Consider the following 13,251-nt stretch of genomic DNA (forward strand, 5'->3'; position numbering starts at 1 on the left):
GCTGGTGGAGCTGAGGATCCTGAGTAATTGGGGTCACTCTGAATACACCTGTGTTTATCGCTTCAGGCTCCACAGCCAATAAAATAAAATTAAATAAACATAAAAAATAAAAATTCTTTAAGATGAATAAAATAATCCTTGTGCTGTCACGGACGTTTTCCTTTGCAGCTCATCAGGGATAAATGTGACTACACTGTCCATTGATATAAGCACTACATAAATAGAATGACATTGTGTTTAATAAATAAATAAATAAATAAATAAATAAATAAATAAATAAAAGAAACACACCAACAAATAAGTACATTTTAATATTTGTCTTTGTTGTAGTTATTGTGCTTTAACATTTTATCCATAAGCCGCACATACATACATACATACATACATACATACATACATACATACATACACATTCTTCCTAGTGTCATCATGTCCGTGATGGTTGCGTTTTGATTACACAAGCTGATTGTGATACATCAGATTTTTTATAACAGCATACATTTTTTATAACAACACAAATAATCACCTCTGGGGTAGTAACAGTAGCTCCGCTTTGCTTCAGGCAGCATCTTACCACTAAATCATTTACTATAATGTTTCATTGTTAAATAATGTATAAAAGTAGAAATGTAAAAAAAAAATCAATCAGCTAAATTTTGATTGAACAGTTACATGCAAAATGTACATATAGATGTAATGTCTCATGTAACTCACAGCTGGACTGGTAGTAAGCTGGTAGTAAAATGGAAATGCATTGTTGTTATAAGTGCACCGATATTATCCAAACTGCTCAACGCCAGGACAGGCTACAGATTAGAGAAACTACCTCACTGACTGCTAAGTTACAAACCCGCGTTGCTGAGCCAGAAGACCTGTTTCGTCAGAAGAATCTTCACATTGCTAGAAAATGCAGAAGGGGGTGATGCCATTGCCTTTCTAAAAACGCCAACTCCGGATCTGGTTTCCATCTTTGGCTGAATGAGGAGTTATTGATATAGAAAGGGCTCATCGTGTTTTCAACAGTCGAGAGGTCTCCTCAAATAAGCCTAGGATCCTTATCTTTAAACATCTGAAGTTCAACAATCACCATTATGAAGGCATACAAGCAGCCAGGTACCAAGATACAACATGGCCAGTTTCACCTTCTTTTCTTTGCCGATTATTCCAACGCTACTGCCAGTGGTGCAAAGCGTTCTCATCTTGCATTGCTTCTTTCAGGCAGAAAGGGATTCAGCATATTCTCCTCTATCCTGCTAACCTGAAGGTAACATTTAACTCTGAAACCCACATCTTCTCTTCACCCAGAGAGGCTCAGTGTTTCATTGATCACATTTTACAGGACAGTTGCATCGTTTATAATATGTAAACTCCTGGTATGTTATTCCCTATGTGATGGCTAATGTGGATTAATCTCTTAGAATAACCCCCACCTTTTTCACTTGTGTTTGGGATTGTTTACTGATATTGGTCTTTTTTTTTAAATCATTCTTCAATGTTGGTTCATTGTTTGACAAATCAGGTATGATTGTGGTTTTGTAGGTCTGTCCTGGTTTGACTCCAAGGAATGAGACAGTCTTTTTTTGGCTAGTCCAATGAAGGTTAGTTTGTTCTTTTTACTTGGCTGGCTAGCAATGTTATAATTGTGTTCATGCTATGCTTTAGTGAGTCATTAATGTCCCCTCCCCCCTTTTTTTGGACATATATGTATGTATTATCACATGGCTATTTTGTTTCTCTCATGATTGTTTGCTTGTATATGCTCATGTTTCCTGCTTATAATGTATCAGCTCGTACTTTTTCATGTAAGTTGTATCTTATATATCTGATGCCGGATCATCATGATGGATAATTCCAATTTAATGAATTGGAATACACCTGTCTATGCTCCTAACACATTTGATCCCTCTTTCCTTGACAATCCTAAATGTAGAATCTTAGTGTAGTGAGTCACACAGTTGGATTGTGCTTCAAAGCTGGGCTGTAATGAGCAAGGCATGGTTCAATTGCAATATGACTGGTGAGTGTATATATATTCTGGGGTATGGGGCACCACCTGGTGTGCATAATAGCTTTGGGACAGCCCATTTCCGGTATCGCTCAGGGCCGCCGCTGTGTTTATGTGTAGAGTGGCTACTTGGCCAATGCTAACTAGACTGCTTTATGTTCTTCTCTCTTGCCTTTCTTCCCTTTAGCCTATAGTGTTTTGTTTTTCAGTCATTGTAGTGGATGTGTGGGCTGTTGGCTGACCTCCCCTCAGTTGCCTTTTACACCAATTGTATTTTAGCTTGTGGGAAACCTTTGGCCTTGTGCCGTGTATGAAAGGAATTCTGGCTGGTAGGTGAATGGCAGTAGGTAAAATAAGGCATTAAATATTGCCATGAATTGGTGCAAAATGTAAAATCTTTTTTTTTTGTTCTTTCAGGTGAAGCTGATCACGTGAAAGAAAAAGCCTTCTGGATATCTGATTGAAGTTGCGGGGCGGCATCCTGTCATCAAGCTGTCCTTCCTGTCTGGTGGTGCTTCCCTCCTTGTGTGCTGTGTGGCTGTGCATAATCTCACTGGTGTGCTGTGCGAGTGAGCTGATTGTGTATTTACCGAGGTACCTTTGAGTAGACAATTAAGGTAGTTGAAACTGGGTTGCCTGGCCTGGGTTGACTCTGGCTCCTAGTGTCATTACTGTATGTTTGCTTATTTGTGAATGTGAGTGTGTGTGAAGACAAGTGGGTGACAGTCCTTTCCAATTTTTTTAATTGTAGTGGTTGATCCCTTGCCCTGGTTATTTTAATAAATTGCGTAATTGAATGGTATAAAATGAACTATTTTTGTTAATAAAGTATTGCTTTTTTTGTACTCCTGCATTCACTACTGTACCTTGTCTCCTCTTGTGAACTAACAAAACTGTGTGCTTACCTGAATTATTGTTCAGGGGTTTCCTGTACCTAACAGGGTGGCGTAGTCGGTTTAGTTGAAAGTTCAAAATCTTGGTTCTATTTGGTTTGCTACATTGGCACCATGTAAGATTGGGTCAGACTCCCTTCGCCACATTAGCTTTGGGTAATATTCCAATAATTGTGGTTGAAGCACTTAATTTAACAGTTGATTCCTCTGATAGATCCTGTACTACTCTGCCTACTTCTAATCAACTTCTAATTTCTTCAACTCCTTCATGAAGGATTTGAATATTGTGGACAGTTGGCGTGTTAAGAATCCAAATGTCAGGGACTACACATTTTTTACTTTTTGGCATAAAGCATTTTCTAGAATAGACTACATATTGATCTCTGCTGCTTTTTTGAACTCAGCTCTGGGTACTGATTCTACCTAGGCTCATATCTGATCACTGTCCAGTTAAAATCACTATATAAAACTCATTTATCAATTCGTTTTAAATGGTGGCGATTCAATGTTTTCCTCTTTCAAGATGCACAATTTTTAAAACATATCAGGAATAATCTCAGTGACTTTATATTGTTAAATACATCATCAGATGTAAATCCTCACACTCTGTGGGAAGCAGCAAAATGCATAATTCGAGGTGGTTGTATCTGATTCTTCTAAATTTGTGACCATTCAAAAACAGAAAATCAGCTCACTAACAATACAACAAGTAGAAATTATTCAGAAACATCATTATGATACAATTAGCGCTAAAACATTAGAGTCTTTAAAAGCAGAATATAAAGATGATATCAGCTCAAGAGCAGAGTTCATATTACTCAGATCTAGACAGTTATATTATGAGCAATCACCCAGACTAAGTCAACTCCTTGCATTAAGACTCAGTCAGAGCATCTTGCTTCTGTAACTTTACCCTTTAGATCTTCCATCACTCTCAACAGCAGTAAAGCAACTGGAGGCCCCAGTCACTTTGAAGGAGTTATTCAAGATTCCAGATTCAAGAAGCTTTATTGTCATTTCAACCACATATAGCTGACACAGTACATAGTGAAATGAAACAACGTTTCTCCAGGAGCTGGTGCTACATAAACATACAACATAAAGATCAAACACAAGAACAACACAAAGCTAGGACCGAAAGTTTGCCCAAGCCACATAAAGTGTAAAGTGTGCAGCTAGGTGCAAACAAAGCAACGACAAGACAGTGCAAAAATAATAAATACAAAAAAAGACAACACAGGACACATAGCACCGAAAAAAAAAAGAAAAAGAACGTGCAATGAAATGTAAATGAAATGTAATAAAATGAGATGATGATGAACTTTGGGGCCTGACAACATGTATTGTGCAAAAATACAGTATAGCAGTGGTTGAGGTAGTGCAAAATAGAAATAAACATAAATATAAATGTAGCAACAGATGAAAAACACAGGGGTTGAGGTAATATAAGTTATATGTGTGTGAGTGTGTGTGTCCACACAGGTGAGAGAGAGAGTGTGGATGTGTGGATGTGTGTGTGAGAGATAGAGAGTTATGTACAGTTCAGTCCTGAGTGTGTGTGTGTGTGAGAGAGAGAGTTTTGTACAGTTCAGTCCTGGGTGTTGAGGAGCCTGATGGCTTGAGGAAAGAAACTGTTCAACAGTCTGGTTGTGAGGGCCCGAATGCTCCGGTACCTCTTTCCAGATGGCAGGAGGATGAAGAGTGTGTGTGAGGGATGTGTGGGATCATCCACAATGCTGTTAGCTTTGCGGATGCAGCGTGTAGTGTAAATGTCCGTGATAGAGGGGAGAGAGACTCTGATGATCTTCTCAGCTGTCCTCACTATCCGCTGAAGGGTCTTGCGATCTGAGACGGTGCAATTCCCAAACCAGGCAGTGATGCAGCTGCTCAGGATGCTCTCGATGGTTCCTCTGTACACTTTAAAAAATGATTTTGGTGGGTGGTAAATACTACCCTTGCAAATAGTCTACCATTTACCTATTATGTTAGTCAGCAAGTGTAATTACATAATAATGAGTAAAATTCACCCACACTACTAACCTAAAAAAACATCATAATATATACCCAAAAACATTGGCCCTGTTGTTAGCATGAACTATTTAAGACACATTAGTTGGGTATCCCAAGAAGCTCAAGGATACTTTTGAAGTATTTCAGAAACTTCTTTCAGAGCTTGATGGTGGCAAGTGTCTCAAGAAGGTTCACAGCCTCAAAATTAAGCTCATGGAATAGAGTGTTTCCTTGCCTTGTGTTGGGGACAGTTACCCAAGTCCACGTATTATTCATTATTCAAAGTTTTTCATTTTATTATTATTTTATGTTGATGTCAAAATGTTTTGAAATGTATGTCACTGCATACATAAAAAATCATGTATTGAAGCATTAGTGTCTTAGGTGACAGTAATTGTTAAATTTCAAATAGACACACTGGAGGCACGGTAGCTTAGTGGTTAGCACATTCGTCTCACACCTCCAGCGTTGGTTTGAGTCTTGCTCCCACTTACTGCTTGGTGTTTTTCCTCCCACAGTCCCAAAGACATGCTTCTAGGCTGATTGGAGTCTCTAAATTGCCTGTAGCGTGTGATTGTGTGAGTGAATGAGTGTGCCCTGTAATGCAATGAGTAGGGTTTTTTTTGAGTAGATTTTACCTTATTTCAATTGCCATGTTATAGCTGATTTATTTAGGTACACTTTATGAAGAATATGGGGTGAAATGTACCCAAACAAACTGAGTGCAAATTGTTACCTCACATTTTTTGGGTAGATTCTATAGGTAGTTTTTTACAGTGTAGAACACAGTCAGAATGGGGGAGGGAGATGGGCTTTCCTCAGCCTCCTCAGGATGTAGAGGTGCTGCTGGGCTTTCTTGGTGATGGAGCTGGTGTTGAGCTGGTGACCAGGTGAAGTTCTCTGCCAGATGAACACCAAGGAATTTGGTGCTCTTGACGATCTCCACAGAGGATCTGTCAATGGACAGTGTAGAATGGTCACTCTGTGCTCTTCTGAAGTCAATAACCATCTCTTTAGTCTTGTTGATGTTCAGAGACAGGTTGTTGTCTCTACACTATGCTGTTAGCTGCTGCACCTCCTCTCTATATGCTGACTCGTTGTTCTTGCTGATGAGACCCAGCGAACTTGATGATGTGGTTGGATCTGTGCATTGCTGCACAGTCGTGAGTCAGCAGAGTGAACAGCAGTGGACTGAGCACACAGCCCTGAGGAACTCCAGTGCTCAGTGTGGTGGTGCTGGAAATGCTGTTCCCGATCCGGACTGACTGGAGTCTCCCAGTCAGGAAATCCAGGATCCAGTTGCAGAGAGAGGTGTTCAGGACCAGCAGGCTCAGCTTCTCAATCAGCTGCTGAGGGATGATTGTGTTGAATGCTGAACTGAAGTCTATGAACAGCATTCCTACATATGTATCCTTATAGTCCAGTTGTGTGAGGGCAAGATGGAGGGTTGTGGTGATGACATCGTCCGTGGAACGGTTAGGACAATACGCAAACTGCAAAGGGTCCAGTGTGGGTGGTAGCTATGTTTTGATATGCCTCATGACGAGCCTCTTGAAGCATTTCATCACAATTGGTGTGAGTGCGACGGGACAATAGTTATTGAGGCAGGAAACCATAGACTTCTTTGGCACAGGGATGATGGTCATTGTCTTGAGGCACATTGGGATGGTGGAGCTGCTCAGCAAGATGTTGAAGATGTCAGTGAAGACATCTGCTAGCTGCTCTGCACACTCCCTGTGCACTCTGCCCAGAAGGTTGTCTGGTCCAGCAGACTTCCGTGGGTTAACTCTACATAGAGTTCTTTTCACGTCAGCCATGGTGAAACAGAGCACCTGGACGTTAGGAGGAGGGATGGTCTTCCTTGCTGTTGTGTTGTTCTGTGCCTCAAACCGAGCGTAGAAGTCGTTCAGCACATCTGGAAGGGAGGCGTCACTGTCACAGGCAGGTGATGTTGTCCTGTAGTTGGTGATCGCCTGAATGCCCTGCCACATGCGCCGGGAGTCTCTGCTGTTCTGGAAGTGGCCGTGGACCACGGGCGATCTCTGGGCGTGTGCGCGCTTCGCCTCTCTGATGGCTCGGGACAGTTTGGCCCTTGCTGTTTTTAAGGCTGCCCTGTCCCCTGCTCTGCACAGCTTCTGGTTGGAGTGTGTGGTGATGGTCTTGGAGACGGTCACGTCATCGATGCACTTCCCGATGTAGCCGGTCACTGATGCCTTGTACTCCTCCAAGTCAGTAGAGTCGCCGTTGGTTGCAGCCTCCCTAAACATGTCCCAGTCAGTGCACTCAAAACAGTCCTGAAGAGCTGAGATGGTTACTGCTGGCCAGGTTTTAACCTGTTTCAGAACCGGTTTATTTATCTGTATTCTGGAATCAACATCACAGAGATGTGGTCTGAGTAGCTGAGGTAGGGGCGGGGCTCCGCACGATACATGCCGGGAATGTTTGTGTAAACAAGATCCAGCGTGTTCGCCCCTCTCGTAGCAAAGTCCACATGCTGATGGAATTTAGGGAGCACTGTTCTGAGATTTGGATGATTGAAATCTCCAGCGATGATAAACAGTCCTTCGGGTTAAAAATTAAAGTTGGCTGCTGCATCCATGACAAGACATACTGTAAATCATTAGATGGAATTCCTTTTAGAGATCTGGGATTTGGCTGGTCCTTTACTACTTAAGTCTATTCAGCACTCGCTTGATGTTGGTAACTTTCACAGAGACTGAAGGCAGTCCTGATTTGACTTAATTGATTTGACTGATTTGATTGTTATAATCTGGGAAGGACCCGCTGGATTTTGGGAGTTACAGACCCTTTTCATTGTTAAATTCTTATATTAAGATATATGCAAAAGTCCTTTCTAACAGATTGAATACATGTATTGCTGGATTGATTCATGAGGACCAGTGTCAGGCATGCATTTCCGGGTTCCATGTTGCTACTTCCGGTTCCGGGACGCAACTTCCGGTTTCGCGATCTCATTTCCGGTTTCCGCCATTTTATGCTCCTCTGTCCTATATAAGCTAGCGAGCAGTCCATGCTCCTTGCCAGATGGTCTCTTCAGTCAGCCTTGAGCTTCTGAGACGGCATCCTGCCCTTTTCTTCAGTTCCTGTCTGCCTGGTTTGTCTCTGCCTTCCTTCAATCAATGACTCTGCCTGTCCTACGTTTAACCTGTTCTCTGGATTTGGATTAATGGACTGTATGCTGTTTATGACTCTGCCTGTCCTACGTTTAACCTGCTTTCTGGATTTTGGATTATTGGATTGTATGCTGTTAATGTCCCTGCTGGTCCTACGTTTAACCTGTTCTCTGGATTTGGATCAGTGGACTGTATGCTGTTAATGACTCTGCCTGTCCTACGTTTAACCTGTTCTCTGGATTGTGGATTATTGGACTGTATGTGGTTGTTTCTTTTACTGATTCTACCAGCCTGCTGTATCCTGGTTTTTTCAGTTTTTTTGTGAACTCTGCCATTTTTTGTGCCGTTGTTAATAAAGACTCTAAGTTTGAACTCGGACTGTGTTCTGCATTTGGGTCCTCACCTGCCACCCGTGACAGTACCATCTGACCAACATGGACCCAGCAGAGCCAAAGAACATGCAAGCCCTTCTAAGCTCCTTATCTGAGACCTCCACCTCTCACGAATGTCGTCTCCAGGATCTCGCCTCGGCTACACACGAACTGATCCGTCGCATGAATCAGCTTTCAGTCACTCCACCCTCTTCAGCTCCCTCGGCGACAACGACACCCACAAGCTCACCAGGTCATCTTCGGGAGCTACACCTGCCTTACCCCGAACGCTTCTCCGGTGAACCAGGACTATGCTGTGCATTTCTGATGCAATGCTCAGTGATCTTTGAACTTCAACCCTCTTCCTTCCCATCAGACCGCTCCAAGGTAGCATATGTCATCTCCCTGTTGTCAGGCAAGGCCAAGCTCTGGGCAACCGCCGAGTGGGAACGTCAGTCTGTACTCTGCTCCTCCTTTGAGTCTTTTTCCAATGAACTCTGCAAGGTCTTTGACACCTCTGCTCCCCAGCAGGATGCGGCACGCTCCCTCTTTGAAGCCTCACAAGGGAGCCTAACCGTGGCGGAATATGCGGTGGATTTTCGCACATTTGCCATCGACAGCGGGTGGAATGCCACCGCACTCTACGATGCCTTCTATCGGGGGCTGGCTTCTGAAATTAAGGATGAGCTCGCTGCCCGGGAGCTACCAGCCGACCTCGACGACCTGGCTACCCGCATCGATCGACGCATTCGGGAGCACCAAACTGAAAGGTCAGCCCGACGTCTTGGACAACCCAACTACCGACCCACTGTCTCTCGCCCCCCGCCTTCTCCTACCCTCCCTGTCTCTGCATCCAGGAGCCTTCCTCTCTCCCATGCCATGGAGATCAGTCGTCGTCACTTATCCCCTGCTGAGAAGGACAGGCATCGGGCCTCAGGACTATGCCTGTACTGTGGAGAGGCTGGACATTTTGCCGCTTCCTGTCCAGCAAAAGGCCAGGCTCGTCGCTGAAAGAGGGGCCAGCGGCGAGTCTACGACCATCCAAGCCACTGCTCAAGATCCGCATCTCAGTTGACCAGCGGGGCTACGACCTATCTGCCTTTGTGGACTCCGGAGCCGACTCTGAATTTATGGATCAAGACCTGGCTAAACAACTAGGCCTTGAGACGGTGCCTCTGTTCTCGCCCCTCCAAGTTCGGGCCTTGGACGGCCACGTCCTCCATCATGCCTCCCAACGCACTAAATCCTTGCTTGTCACCATCTCTGAACATCATCAAGAGTGGTTGTCTTTTCTTCTGATCCCTTCACCATTTGCCCCTGTTATGTTGGGCTTTCCATGGCTCCGGAAGCACAATCCTCACGTGGACTGGACCAGCGGCCGTATTCTGGATTGGGGCACCTACTGCCTAGCCCATTGCCTAGGATCTGTACCTCCGACCAAGGTGTCTGACATGGACGAACCACCCCCTGACCTCAGCTCAGTACCCTCCGATTATCATGACCTGGGGATGGCATTCAGCAAGGTCGGAGCCTCCTCTTTACCCCCTCATCGACCATATGACTGTGCTATTGACCTCCTGCCTGGCACTACCCCTCCCCGGGGTCAGCTCTACCAGTTTTCGGGACCCGAAAGAGAGGCTATGACCCAATATATTCAAGATTCCCTCGCGGCCGGGATCATTCGTCCGTCTTCCTCACCTGCTGGGGCTGGGTTCTTCTTTGTAGGGAAGAAGGATGGGTCCTTGCGTCCATGCATCGACTACCATGGGCTTAATGCCATTACTACCAAGAACCGTTACCCATTACCCCTCATGTCTACTGCTTTCGAACTCCTCCAGGGAGCCACTGTCTTCACCAAACTCGATCTCCGCAATGCCTATCATCTGGTGCGTATTCGAGAGGGTGACGAATGGAAGACTGCATTTAACACCCCAACAGGCCATTATGAATATCTGGTAATGCCGTTCGGGCTCACTAATGCCCCTGCTGTATTTCAAGCCCTGGTCAACGACATCCTCCGGGACTTCCTAAACCAGTTTGTCTTTGTGTACTTGGATGACATCCTCATCTTCTCCCACTCCCTAGAGGAGCATGTTCACCATGTCCGGTCGGTGCTCCGTCGCCTGCTTCAGAACCGTATGTGTTTTGTATGTGAAAGCCGAGAAATGTGAATTCCACACCTCCAGCACCACGTTTTTGGGTTTCATACTCTCGGCCGGTAGCATACAGATGGATCCCAGGCGGGTGGAGGCTGTGAGGGACTGGCAGTGCCCTGAAAGCCGTAAGCAGCTCCAGCGTTTCCTGGGGTTCACTAATTTCTACCGGAAGTTCATCAGAGGTTACAGTGCCATTGCGGCACCCCTGCACCGACTCACTTCCTCGCTACACCCCTTTTCATGGACTCCAGAGGCTGAGCTAGCCTTTGCCCAACTTAAGAAGCTCTTCACTACTGCTCCTGTCCTGATTCTTCCGGACCCATCGCGCCAGTTTGTGGTGGAGGTGGATGCATCTGACTGTGGGGTGGGGGCCGTCCTGTCTCAAAGGGCTTCTAAGGACAATCGACTCCACCCCTGTGCCTTTTTCTCTCACCGCCTTTCCCCAGCTGAACAGAAGTATGCCATCGGTGAACGGGAGCTTCTGGCTGTGAAACTGGCCCTGGAGGAGTGGCGCCACTGGTTGGAGGGCACTGAGCAGCCTTTCATTGTATGGACTGACCACAGAAATCTTGAATACCTTCAGACAGCCAAACGACTCAATCCTCGACAGGCTCGTTGGGGGCTGTTCTTTGGGCATTTTAACTTCACCCTCTCATTCCGCCCTGGTTCTAAGAATGGTAAACCAGACGCCCTTTCATGACTATTCACCCCCGATGAGGATGACCCAGCTCCTCCCTTCGTCGGTAACCATCCGTGCTCTTCATCTGGGGATCGAAAGGAGAGTGCAGCAGGCCATCACAGGGATACAGATTCCAGGCAACTGCCCCAGGAACAGACTCTTTGTCCCTGATCACCTTAGGTCTCAGGTCATCCAGTTGTGCCACAGCAACCGCCTCTTGTCATCCCGGGGTTTCCCGTACCTTATCTACTCTCCAACAGCGTTTCTGGTGGCCATCACTCAAGCATGACATCCAGAGATTTGTGGCAGCCTGTCCCACCTGTGCTCAGCAGAAATCGTCCAGGACCCCACAAGCCCGGGCTCCTGTGCCCCCTTCCGACCCCCAGACGACCTTGGTCCCATATCTCCCTGGACTTTGTCAACGGACTACCTCCTTCTGCCGGCCACACTACCATCCTTACGGTGGTGGACCGATTCTCGAAAATGGTCCATTTCGTGCCCTTGGCCAAGCTTCCCTCCGCCAAGGAGACTGCCCAGATGCTACTATTATTGTTTTATCACTGGAGCCCTTAGCTCAAGCAGTCAGACAAAGTTACCTCATTTCTCCATTACATATTAGGAATTCCACACACCACATCTCACTTTATGCTGATGACATCATCTTTTCCTTTCAGATGTCAAGAATTCAGTTCCTCAAGCCTTAGCTTTATTTGAGAGATTTTGTTCTTTCTCAGGGTATAAAATAAACCTATTTGGGTGTGGATATTTATTCTTCTCTTAGTCAAATCTGTAAGCATGACTTTAATGATATGTTGCAAAAAATTAAGAAGGACTTGGAGAGGTGGTCTTCTTTACAGATCTCATGAGTAGGATATCGATATTGAAAATGAATATTGTTCCCCGACTTAATTTCTTGTTCTCTGCTATACCATTATATCCTTCACCACAGTTTTTTAAAGATGTTGATAAGTTATGCACAAACTTCATATAGTGTGCAAAAAGACCCAAAAGTTTCCTGTCAGCACTAATGTACCAGAAACTTCTATATTGTTGGTCTATAGAACAAGAATTGGTTTATCCCTATAGACTACAAGACCTACCATTTGCTGGCATCACACACAGAATCTCAATGCTTTGTTTTGGATCTATCAGAACTTGCCCTTTTGAGGTCTATAAACTGCTTGGTTATAATCGTAAATTTCATAGAACCTCTCTCCTATGGCACAATTTCTATTTCCAGGTAGTGAAAAGGCTGAGCTCTGCACTTAGAGCATACGGTGTTCCCTGGAGTGCTTAATCAGCTACCCATTCCCTGCTTGAACATCTGCAGAAATCTCCATCACCTCAGGGTTATCTTATCTGTATAATTTGTTCATTACTCATAAAGATCCTGACATAGGTTCTGTTTTAGTCTGGTCCAGAGAGTTTAGAGTTCCTGGTGTCGAGCGATTGGGAGACTATTTGGAATAATATATCTACTTCATCTAAAAGTCTGGCCTGAGTCTGAGTCTATATAACACCAGAGCTTATTTGCTGAAACTGTCCAATAAAAAAAAAAAAAAAAAAAATCAATACATGCTCTATTGGAGATAACATACACATGTTTTGGGAATGCCCATTCATCCTGGGTTTTTTGCACCATGTGGTAAATTTTCTTTCCATACTTTTTAAGGTGGATATTCCTTTATGCCCAGGTTTACTTTTGTTAGTAGATGATTCTAACATCACTCTTAGTTTACAACAAAAGAGAATTTTAAAGCCAGCATTGACCACCACCAAAAAGACTATCTTGAAATGTTAGTTTGAAGCACATACCCACTTGCCGTCTTAATTAATTAATTAATGCTGCTATAGATTATGTTAAATAATTGACAAAGTGATTAGTTTTATGTCAATTGAAGCCATGTGTGTAATCAATAACTGTGTATGATCCTTTTTTTTTTTTACGTATTTATCCTGTGTTTTGCTTATCATTAGTTTGCATTTGTTTGTTTGTCTTCATA

The sequence above is a fragment of the Hemibagrus wyckioides genome, linkage group LG29 (assembly GCF_019097595.1).
Source record: "Hemibagrus wyckioides isolate EC202008001 linkage group LG29, SWU_Hwy_1.0, whole genome shotgun sequence".
In the NCBI taxonomy this organism is placed as follows: Eukaryota; Metazoa; Chordata; class Actinopteri; order Siluriformes; family Bagridae; genus Hemibagrus; species Hemibagrus wyckioides.